This window comes from Zea mays, unplaced genomic scaffold (genome assembly GCF_902167145.1).
Source record: "Zea mays cultivar B73 unplaced genomic scaffold, Zm-B73-REFERENCE-NAM-5.0 scaffold_232, whole genome shotgun sequence".
Classification (NCBI taxonomy): domain Eukaryota; kingdom Viridiplantae; phylum Streptophyta; class Magnoliopsida; order Poales; family Poaceae; genus Zea; species Zea mays.
In genome coordinates this window covers 35,180-47,325 of record NW_023366852.1, presented here as the reverse complement: position 1 = coordinate 47,325, position 12,146 = coordinate 35,180, and the positions used below count along the sequence as shown (strand labels likewise).

The 12,146-nt window shown below is 46.8% G+C and overlaps 1 pseudogene; it reads left to right on the top strand.

Moving 5' to 3' along the window:
- The first annotated feature begins 270 nt into the window (after positions 1-270).
- On the top strand, positions 271-3,309 carry LOC103652688 (disease resistance protein RGA4-like; annotated as a pseudogene).
- The last annotated feature ends 8,837 nt before the right edge of the window (positions 3,310-12,146 follow it).

The window sequence follows — 12,146 nt, the reverse complement described above, 5'->3', positions numbered from 1 at the left end:
ATAATAACAGTTCACTTTATTATATCATTTATTTTTGTAAGACTTGCGCTATGTAATAAGTATATTTATGATATTTATGACATTTATCTCTATGCACTCTGTTGTTATGTGTGTTGTTCTTCCTTGGCGCACATATGAGATGCACCCGGATTTGTCCCTTAAATCCGGGTGTGACATGAACCAACCAGCCCTCCCCTCTATTTATAGAGGGTTATTCTCACTTCCTAAACTACCCATATTTACATAGAGCCTATCCACTCCACCGGGGGCGAAATGGACCAACTCCTAGGTTTTCGATCCAACGACCACGTCCTTCACACGGAGTGCTTCGCCTTGACGCACCCTCCGCGATCACGCCGCGTGCCGCCATCGGTTCTATCCGGAACCGCCACCACCGAGTTTTGAGACCCAAACTCACCAAAACCAGGCATCTGTAGCGCTGGGTGGTTTTGAGGCCCAAACCACCAAACCTGCCGTGAGCAGCGCACCTCGTGCACGTCCTCTACGATCAGACGCGTGTCCCGCCAGTCCTCGACCACGCCGGCAACACGGTCCACTCCACCACGTCCTCACATAAGTGCGTGTCCCAGGTGTGTCAGCCACTGCGGTTGGTCACCTGGCTGCTCTGATCCGTCAGTCAAGACCCAGCACTCGCCCTTCACCGCTCCCGGTCTATCAGCACGAGCCCGCATGACCTTCACCTCAGCCATCGACCACCGTTCCTGTGCTCCACACCTGCACACCACAAGTCGACCAACATGGTTGCACAAACATAATCTCACACTCTGGTCAGTCCACTGACTACCCCAGAGTGCTACCCGTTGATAATCAGTCATCATCAATCCGAACCACAAGGGACAAATCAACCTTGTGTTCGCACATGTCTAGAGGGGATCCCTGATCAGGCGATGGCAGGCGGAAGGCCTAGAGTTCGGAAGTGACTGAGATGAGATGAGATGCATTATATTCTAGCACCATGACAGCTCCTCTATGTATATTATTTGGGAAGTGACTTTTTTCTGTCTTCTTGGTTCTTGCTGAGATACTATAATTTTATGACTACTTGTCAATCCTCGAGTCACTCGTACTCTGATGGGCTGCGACCTAACCATCACCCGTGTTAAGCCCATCGTACCCAGCCCGGCCCAGAGAACCCACACAGACACAGCTCGATGATTATATTCTAGCACCATGAATGTCCTCCTGAGATCTCAAAGTCCTACACTGCTTTAGCTTCCAACATACGTGCGAATCGAATGGATCGAACTCGAGCCAAGCAACAGAGAGGGGGGGGGGGGTGTTGGAGAGATGACAGGTGTGGAGCCAGCAATTATCGGTGCAATCGCTAAGTTGGCGGCCCCTGTCCTGCCTATAGCCATTAAAGGGATACAAGGTGCACTGAAGAAACGGCAAGTCCGTGACAGTGATGTTGAAACCCTGAAATCCCAGCTTAGCTACATCCAGGGCATCATCCGTGATACTCGGAAGACTATCAGGAGTTCCCAAGACCCGTCCGACAGGCTTCAATCCTGTGCTGGATACCTCAGATGCTTGGCGTACGACATCGAAGACCTAATAGAAGGCCGCCGTGCCGGAACCATGACAGGTGCGAAGCTTAATGGCAAGATTACTATCATCCAGGATTTAATCAGATGTGTAGAGTCCTATCCGGAGTTTATGGCGGTTCCGACGAATGAGGCTCCTAGTCAAGGCGCTGCTTCTTCCTCCACTACTTCAAGCGCCCAGCTGGTCGTGCCTAATTCCAATCCGCAGACGGCCGGAAGGGGCTTTCCGCTGGCTGATCTTGTGGGCAAGGAGGACCTCGATGAGCTTCTGGACCTCCTCGTCCGGAGACCCGACAATGAGCTGGACATGGTCCTCAATAAGGTGATGGTGATCTCCGTTGTCGGCTTCTGTGGCATAGGGGAGACCAAGCTTTGCCACACAGTGTACACGGACGTACAGGAGAGCAGAAAGTTCTCCCTGCATGCGTATGTCATTGTCAGCGCTGCTGGGAAGGACTGCAGCATCGTTCTGGAAGAGATAATCGAGCAATTTAGACTGCAAGAGGATCCACAAGATAGCAGTGGTGGATTTTTTCACAGGTGATCCGTCATATTTTCAGCCGCATGCATATTTGTTCTAAAATCTACCTTCTGAATTTGTATTTTGAAACCGCGTTTATTAGATTCGCCCGAACGTTTCCTGGGGCTCGTGGACTCGTCGTACTGACCAAGTTCATGGGTTACCTGAGTATCTCCAAAGGAAAAGGTGATTTCTTTTCCACTTTTCTGTGTGCAATTTGCTGATTAATTAATTATTCCCTCTATATATATATATTGACCTTTTTTTCTCCTTCGTTTCCTGTTTATATATATATATATATATATATATATATATATATATATATATATATATATATATATATATATATATATATATATATATATATATATATATATATATATATATATATATATATATATAGGTATTTTGTGGTGGTGGATGGCGTGGAGTCTGAAGAACTGGTGGATGGCATAGCATCTGCCTTCCCGGATAATAGTATGGGCAGTAGAATTATCATGGGTATGAGGACCGCAGTGGGCAGGGATGCAGATAGATGTGTGGGTCATCGTCACAAGATGTGGCCACTTGAAGACAAGCAGTCGGTGGTCCGCTTCCTAAATGAAGCGGAGCGACGACGACGACGTGAACAAGATTTATCGGATTTTGCAGCGGATTCCAAATTTTATTGAAAAGCATGTGAGTGCGAGAGGTTATAAGCATTGTCTTGGTCTGACTTTTCAACCGGGTGTAGCCTATGTAGACAAGCAATCAGAAGCTAAAAACACCGGTTTCGATCGTCCACTACACTGCTCAAGTTCATCCAAAAGTGCAAATGGAAGCAGTCTTGATACAGTGATGTGGTGAAAAATACAAATACATCTCGATCTTTCTGATTATCACTTATCTTGATTTTGAATCTTTAGCACGATATGAATAAATCAAGACAAGTGAATGACTCAAGGCATGAGACATAGCCACCTAGCATACGAGTAATAGCAAAAAGGATTTCAACACATCCTACACATGCTAGGTGCCAATCTTAATGGTGAACAATTTTAGATTAAGCAAGTAATAGTCAAGTTCACAATTATGAAAACAACTTAGCTCAACAATATTGTATCAATATGAGCAAAAAGAGCCTAAGCATGCTATAGCATTATCATGTACACAAAGAACATACTACTAGAAGCAGAATCACATTCATGCAGATATAATACAAAAGAAAATGAAAGCAAAAAATAAGAAGAAAAGACCAAAAGGGAGACCTCTAATCAAAAAGGGAAACAAACACCCAATTCCCCTCACAAATGAACAAAAGTTTTTTGATCAAGGGGTTTGGTCAAAATGTCAGCAAGCTGGCGAGTGGTATCAATATAGCGCAATTCGATGTCGCCTTTCTCATAATGATCACGAAGAAAGTGAAAGTGAACATCAATGTGCTTGGTCCTCGAATGTAGCACAGGATTCTTGGCAACACTTATGGCACTCGTGCTATCACAAAGCAGAGGCACATGATGAAAAGTCAAAATCTCGTAAGGTAGCCATCATCCAAAGTAACTGCGAACAACAGTTAGCGACAGCAACATACTCGGCCTCTGTGGTAGACAGGGCAACACTAGACTGTTTTCGAGAAGACCATGAAACCAACGAAGTACCAAAAAACTGACAAGTCACAGAAGTAGACTTGCGCTCTAAAAGACAATCCGCAAAATCAGCATCAGAATAACCGCACAAGGACAGAACGGACGATGAGGAGTACCACAAACCAAACTCAGGAGTGAAACGTAGGTACCTCATAATCCGTTTCACAGCCTTCCTGTGAGATGTGCGTGGGGAAGCCTGGAAACGAGCGCACAAACACATTGCGAAGTGTATGCCCGGCCTCGTCGTAGTCAAATACAAGAGAGAGCCAATCATGCTTATGTACTCCTTCTGGTCCATGGGTTCGCCATCCTCATCAGTGTCAAGTGTCGTCGAGGTGGACATGGGCGTCGAAAGAGGCTTGCCCTCTGAAAGGGAAATAGGGTCAAACCTTTTCCCATAATTAATTTTGGTGATTGAATGCCCAACACAAATATTGGACTAACTAGTTTGCTCTAGAATATATGTTCTACAGGTGCATAAAGGTTAAACACAAACCAATAAACATTCAAGATAGGGTTCAAATACAAAGGAGCCAAATAAACTTGAGTGTGCGGAGGAACGGCGCACCGGACTGTCCGGTGTGCCACCGGACAGTGTCCGGTGTGCCAGGACCGAACAGATAAAACCAGCCACTCTCGGGTTTTTTCAAGGACGCTCCGCTATAATTCACCGGACTGTCCGGTGTGCCACCGGACTGTCCGGTGAGTCAGCGGGCAACGACTACCTCCACGCAACGGTTGACTGCAAAAGGGGCTGATAGCGTGAACAGTGCGCAAAGTCAGAGGCGCACCGTACAGTGAACAGTACCTGTCCGGTACGACACCGGACTGTCCGGTGCCACATGAGGACAAAGCCTCCAACGGTCGACCAGCTCCTAACCCTAACGGTCGGCTGACGTGGCGGCACACCGGACAGTGTCCGGTGCGCCCATCACCAGCAGCCTTCCCCAACGGCTATAATTTGTTTGGTGGCTATAAATACCACTCTAACCGGCCATTTCAAGGTGAGGGAGCCCAAACAACATTCCAAGTCATATAGTTGACATATCCAAGCTCTCCCAACCACCTCCATTCATTGATCCATCTTATACACAAGATTTAGACCACCACAATCAACACAAGTGCTACAAAAGAGAGATCTAGCAAAAGAGAGCTACTCGTGTGAGTTTAGCGATAGTGCCTTGTGAGAATCATTGAGAGAAAGTGTGTGCTACATCTTGTGATCATTTGAGCTTGGAGTTTTGACTCCCATTCATTGTAAAGCTAGCAAGAGCCCCTTATCTTTGTGGTTGGCCTTGCAGAGACTTCAGTCTTTTGTTGACAAAGAAGAAGAAGCACCCACCGGTCTTGGTGATCGGTGGAGAGAGGGAAAGGGTTGAAAAAGACCCGTCCTTAGTGGACTCCTCAACGGGGATTAGGTTCTTGGTGAACCGAACCTCGGTAAAACAAATCATCCGTGTCACTTGTGTTTATTGCTTGTGATTTGTTTGCCTTCTCCCTATCTAAGTTCTCTTGCTATATTCTTTATTGATATTGCTTTGTGTTGCTTCAAGTTAAAATCCCATTTAGAGAAGCAACATCGTGCAAGGAAGAACTTGTGTTATTTCTCCTTTCAACTAAGCCCTCTTGCAATATTCTCTATTAACATTCTTAGTAGTATTACTTTTGATTAATTCCACATTCTGTGAAGGCAATACTCTTTGCAAGCCAAGGACTTAGTTTTATACTCCGATAATTGTGAATCTTGTTCTAACCACTAATCAAGGGATCAAGTCTGGGTTTAAAGTTATAATTTTCAGGTTTCGCCTATTCACCCCCCCTCTAGGCGACTTTCAATTGGTATTGGAGCTAGGCACTTCATATTGAGTCTAACAACTCGAAGTGATGGCTCGAAGAAGATTCCAAAAGAACAAGAAGACATCTCCAAAGGAAAACAATGAGGTAACTCTTGACATATTACTTTCCAATTGTTCTAATTATGTTTCATGGTCTACTAGTGTGATAAATGCTTTTAGAACCATAGACTCACAATTAGAACAAATTTTAGACAAGAGTATTATACCCTATAGTTATAATGGGAAAAATGCTTCCAAGGAGGATCAAAGATGCATACGCTTAAACTACCTTGCTTATGACATCTTAAGTAATTCTCTTAGCAAAGAAGATTATCGTTGTCGGTGTTTTGGGTCCGACCGCACACCTGGGGTTGACCCTCAAGGTGCTTTTTAGGAGTAGGACGGTGTTACTGACTGTAGCTCGATGGTTCGTGCCAGATGCACGAGAGACAGTGGACAATCTTGTATAGGTTCAGGCCGCTTTGAGATGCATAACACCCTATGTCCTGGTGTGGATCTTTTATGTGGTGGGTTACAAGGGAGTTCTCTAGTGAGGGATGCTAGAGAGTTGAATGGATGGCTAATGAGTGAGATGTTCTTGAAGGGGTGCCCCCTATGCCTTATATATTCGACCGTGGGACGTTACATGCGGATATGATAACAACGTGTGCCTAAGTAATAGTGAACCGACTAAGTTTATCTTCCTATAGTTCTGCCGACTTATTATCCTTCTGTTCCGACGTCTGAGGATGCCGCGCGGGAGAGTCAGATCACTGCTGCGGATAGCGTTTGAATTCAGCGAACCGCATGGGCTCGAGTTGATCCGATCTCGTGTTGATCCATTCTGCTGGAAATTCCTCCCCTGGCCCACGAAGGGATGGCCTTGCGAAATAATGGGCCCGAGGCCTTTCGCGAGGCCTTCTTGCCTTCTAGTGGACCCGGGGGATATCTGTCCCCCACAAGCCCCCAATCTTTGTGTTGATTTTGAAATAATCGGCCCAAAGATTCTAGGTCTAGCTTGCGGTTTTGAAATATGTCTGTCAGGTTGTTGCTTCTAACTCTGAGTGACTCGGAAAAACGGTCTTCTGTTATCTTCTCTTGACATTATTCAATGGTCTTTGCTTTAATCTTTAGAAATCAGTGCTCTTCCTTTGGCTTATGCTTTAGAGATCAACATTCGGTTCTCGGGGTTTCAGGATTCATTGGGTGTAGCCCCCGAGCTTTGAGTGGATTATTGAAAATAGTCCACTCAAAGGTCTTCATCCCATGCTTTTTTAGAAGTCATAATTTCCGACTAGACTCATGCTTTAGAAATCAGCATTTTGTCGTTGGTTCATGCCTTAGAGATCAGCATTCTGTTCTCGGGGCCTCAGGATTCATTGGGTGCACCGGAGGTGCACCCAATGGGTGTAGCCCCCGAGCTTTGAGTGGATTACTGAAAATAATCCACTCAAAGGTCTTCATCTCATGCTCTTACAAATCATTATCTCATCTTCGTTTCATGCTTTAGAATTCAGCATTATATCACCAGTTTATGCTTTAGAGATCAGCATATGGTTTTTGTCTTTGAGATCAGCAACACGGTCTGCCCATGTTAGGTTTGAAATTCATTTGATCGGCGACAGATTGGACGTCTGGTAGATGGCTCTTGGCTGGTCTTTATTTCGCTTTGTGCTTCAATGCTTCTGTTGATTAGACTTGTACTTTAGCATCTATTTTTGGCTTTCCTCTGATCTTTATCGATATCTTCCTTCTGTCTTGATACATTCATTGCGTATACTGTATGAATGTGACTGATTGGGAAAATCTATTGAAAATTCCTAGACGTCCCCCCCAATGGGTGTAGGCAAGGGACGGCTTGGTGCGCTGAGCGTTTAGCGAACTTCCACTGAGTAGTAACTTGACATGACCGTGGGGTGTAATCATATCGTCCAAGCAGTTGACTTCAGTCCCAATGGGTGTCGTATTACGTGAAACGACGTCTGTCGCCTTACTTGTTTCCAGACGATTTGAATGACTTCTTGAATATTTGCAACTGTTTGGTGACCGTGGTAGGAGATGAGCGGTTGCCTTCTTCCTCTATAAATAGAACACTTGCTTCACTGTGTCTTCACACATCTCTCTGTCGTTGCTTGCTTATTCTCCTATTTTTTACTCAACCATGGGCAAGAGCAAGAAGGGCGGAAGTTCGTCGCACCACTCCGGCGACAAGCGAAAGCGTGAGCCGAGCCCTCCCTCGGAGGACTTCGGCGATTCCGAGTACTCGGAGGAGGAGTTCTCCTCTGAGTCCGAGGGGTCGCCGGTCTACACCTCTCCCCCGGCATCGTCCGATGATTCGGACGATTCCCAGGGAATCGCCGCTGAGGTGTGGACATACATCCGGGTCGTCGAGCGCTCCGGGCTCGAGGGCTCGGATGAGTCGGAGGTCTCCTCGAACGAGAACTCCTCATCGTCCGAGGGGAGAGCGGCGGTGACGGCGACGACGAGGGCGACGACGACGATGGAGGCGACGGTGATGGTGACGGTGACGGCGGCAAGGGCGACGGCGACGGTGGCGACGACAAGAGCAACGGTGGCAGCAGCAAGGCCAGTGGCAAAGCACCAATGGCTTAAATATTAGTATAGATAAATAGTAGTAGAAGTAGTATTAGTGGAATAACGTAGTAGTAGTTAGTAGTATAGTGTGGTGTAGATGGTACTGTAATGTAGTAATGTAATGTATCGGAAAAATGGGAAGAAGGCCGGCTCATAATGAGTCGGTTTTTAAGTTTGTGTAAGAACTTCCCCTCTTATATAATGAAGGAAAATCTGGCTTGCTCTTGTGCATATCTTTTGCCTTTGCGTCATTTCTTTATAGTTGATTGACATCTTGTGTTTGTGCCCTACGCAGCCGTTGTTCTTAGAGATAACGCTCGAGTAACAACTTGTATGTGCTGCATCGTATTTAATTCTGCCTGCATTTACGTAGAGAAAAAACGGCTGAGTCATTGCTGGTATCTTTAGAGGTTAAAGCCGAATTATGCTAGATTGCATCAGCGTTTTAGAGGCAACAGCCGAGCTGTGTTGGGCCACATTGACGTTTTAGAAATAACAGTCGAGTGATATTTGGCGACGTCATCGTTTTTAGAGGTAATAGCCGAGTCAAGCTGAACCACGTCAGTGTTTTAGAAATAACGACCGAGTGGTGTTTGGCGACGTCAGCGTTTTAGAGGTAACAGCCGAGTCATGTTGAGTCACGTCAGCGTTTTAGAAATAACGGCCGAGTGGTGACTAAGCACTTTTTAGAAACGGTGACTGACCCGAGAAAACCCCATTTATATCTCATCGCTGCTCGTCTCTGCGTTCTGAGCCCTAACCTTGCGTTTTGCCTCCAAATATCCTCTGTTTCCCTTTGATTTCGCTTCCGCTCGATTCGCCGGCGAGATTCCGATGGCGCCCAAGTGGAAGAACTAGAGTTCTGCTGCTGCGGTCATTCCTCCCATCGATCCCAACATCCAATTGCCTTTCGTAGGTAATCATATGTCTGTTGTTTCTGAGTCGGATCTTCTCCACCTTGTCGATGTCGGAGTTCTTCCTCCGAAGGAGCTTTGTTCCTAGCGGATTTGTCGTGGGGTTACTGTCCCGACGGAGGATACTCACGAGTCTGTCGTTTACATCCCTTTTCTTATCTGTGGCATTGCTCTTCAAATTTCTCCCTTCTTTCGCGGTCTCCTTGACTTTTATAATCTGAATCTGACTCATCTGAATCCCAACTCTATTCTGCAAATTTCTATCTTTGTCCATTTATGCGAGGCCTACCTTGGAATTCTTCCTCACTTCGGTTTGTGGAAGCACTTGTATCACTGTCGTCCTAGGATGGCTGGGGGGCAGCATCAGCTTGTGGGCGGTGCAAGTCTAGAGATGCGCCGTGGGAGGAAGATGGAGTACCTTGATATCCTGCTCAAGGACAGTATTAAAGGATGGCGCTTAGAGTGGTTCATTGTTGAAAATCATGGCAAGTCCCTCCCCCTCGGTCAAGGAGACAGCCGGACGTGCACACTCCCAGTTGGATTGAGTCTCCTACAGCCTTGGAGATAACAGAGGCCAAGGTTCTGCTTGCTAAAATTCATTTGCTGAAGGAGAGAGGTCTGACCACTGAAGCTATGGTTGCAGACTTTATTTTAAGAATATTCAGCCCCTGAAGGATAGAGCGTACCCGGCTTATTTATACAGTGGTGTCACCGACTCAACTCGGGTTACCAACAAGAGGATTCCTGCTGTGGATTTGGTGAGCCGACTGGAAATAATCTTGAGGGGCAAAGTATCGAATGTTGGTGCTCCTGTCGCATATTCTGCTTGGAATTTGCCATCTTCTAAGCCCTTTTTCAGTTTTGTGTCCAATCCTCCTGCTGGTGACAGTGGTTTGGGTCTTAGAGTGTGACCCTTTCCCGAAGATGTTGAGGTACTGGTTGCTTCACTTGGTGACCTCTCCAATGATGAGAGGCAAGTTCACTTTGAGATGCCTACGAATCCAAGTGATGTAGAAATAAGTCCTATGCCGGATATGTTGGCTGGGGATTATTCTGACTCGGTCCCTGCTGAAACAATGGCTGTCGCAACTATCCCTGAGCTTGAAAAAACCGTGGACACCCAAAAGCCTGAGGGTATTCGCCCGAAGCGTCTTCGCCAGGTCAGTCATCCAACTGCTCCTGCCGAGGGGAAGAAGAAGAAAAAGAGACGGCTTCGGCGAGTGTCATGTTTGGACCAGGATGCTGGCCCCTCTGTTCCTGCTACTGAAGAAGTACTTGTGTAAATCTTTACTGGAGTTGATCCCAATGGGTGTGACCCTACCGAACCTGACCCCAATGGGTGTGACCCTGCTGCTGCTAAACCCAATGGGTGTGACCTTGCCAAAGTTGAACCCAATGGGTGTGACACTACCAAGTCTGATCACAATGGGTGTGACCCTGCCAAGTCTGATCCCAATGGGTGTGACCCTGCGCCGTCTATTGTTTGCATTGTTGACGAGGACGAAGAAGAAGAAGAGGAAGTCCCATTAATTCAGAAGAACAGTCGGCGCTACAGAGTCAGTGGGGGGGATAGCGACATTCCTTCTCCAGCTCTGTCTGCTCTTGTTAGCCTGCAGGAATTGTCTATGACAGATTTTGATCAGGCTCTCGAGAATGTTGTTCCTGAAGATATGCTGTCAGAGCCAACTGACGGTGATATGATGGATGTCTGTTCTGACACTCCAGATGTGGGATTAGAGGTATCCCGGGCAGCATCTCGTGCATCGTCGACTTTGGAAGGCGGTCTTCGGTGCCAAGAGGTTGGTCAAGATTGCTCAATTCCCATGGAGGTGACTGAAAATCTTTCAGCCTTAGAGGTGGCTGTTGCAGAGAACTCAGTCCTCAAGGGTGGTGCTGGCGGTTGCCTAGCCCCCGAGGGTGTTGCCGGTAATGATCCGGCTCAGGTGGGTAGTGCGAGCTGCAACCCAGCCCCCGAGGGTGTCCGAGCGAGCTCCCCTTCTCATACCTCCATGGATGTCCATGTCGGGTCTTCTCCACCACATTCTGGTGGCATAATAGCAGTGCATGCTTCAAATAAGGGAGTTGCCTTAGAGGTCGACGCACCGGATGCTAGAGTTCTGATGCCTGCTAGTGGTGTTGGGTTAATCCCTGGCGATGATCTTCAGATTGTCCCGGTTGATATTCCTTCATCGAGCCACCACCTAGCTTCTCATGACTTGGGATTTCCTTCGTTCTTCTCTAATCTTCAGGTAACTTGGCTTTTTCTGTTCTAGCAATACTCCTGGCGAATCATTGTCTTTGTACTCATTTGTTTTTAATAGCAGGCCTTGGTCGACGAGATGGCTGGTCAATTGAGATCACAAGGTGCCTCTGTCCCAGAAAGAGCTATGTCTCTGACGTAATGGAATCTGTTGCTGCTTCAGAGGCAGATATCTGATTTGAAAGTGTCAAATGCTGGTTAGTGTCTTTGTTTCTTCCTTTGCTGATTGATTAGCCTGTTTTTAACTGTGTGACCTTCTTCGACTGTTTTTTGTTAGATATGGCCCGGCAGTACTCTGAACTCGAGGGAAAGTATTCCCAAGGTCAGATTGACCTGGCTCGGGTTTCTGCTTCTTTAGTCAATGCCAACTCTTTGAATTCCTCTCTTAGTGCTCAGCTTGACTCTGAAAGGGCGGCTAGCAAGGTAATCTAACTTGGCTTTCTTTGTTGTGACTTTACTGCTTACTGGATGCTTGAGAGCTGATTCTTGCTTGTAGGAGGAGAAACGGGTACTTGTGGCTTCTCGTGATAACCTTGATAGGTTGTACCATGACGCCAGCAATTCTCTGACCATCTTGGAGAGGAGCCACCGTTTTACCATGGCAGATTTGGATCATCACCGTCACGAGCTGCAAGTATCCCAAGATGAGATCCTGTGTCTCAGGTAGTTGGTGTCGAGCAAAGACTCCATCATCAAGGATTTGCGCGCCTCCAAGAAATCAGTCGCCCAGGAACTAGAAGCCACTCGACTGGCTACCAAGGCCGCAGAAGACAATTCCATCATTCTGAAGGCGCAGCGCGACAAGGCTATGGATAAAGCCATTCGTGCGGGC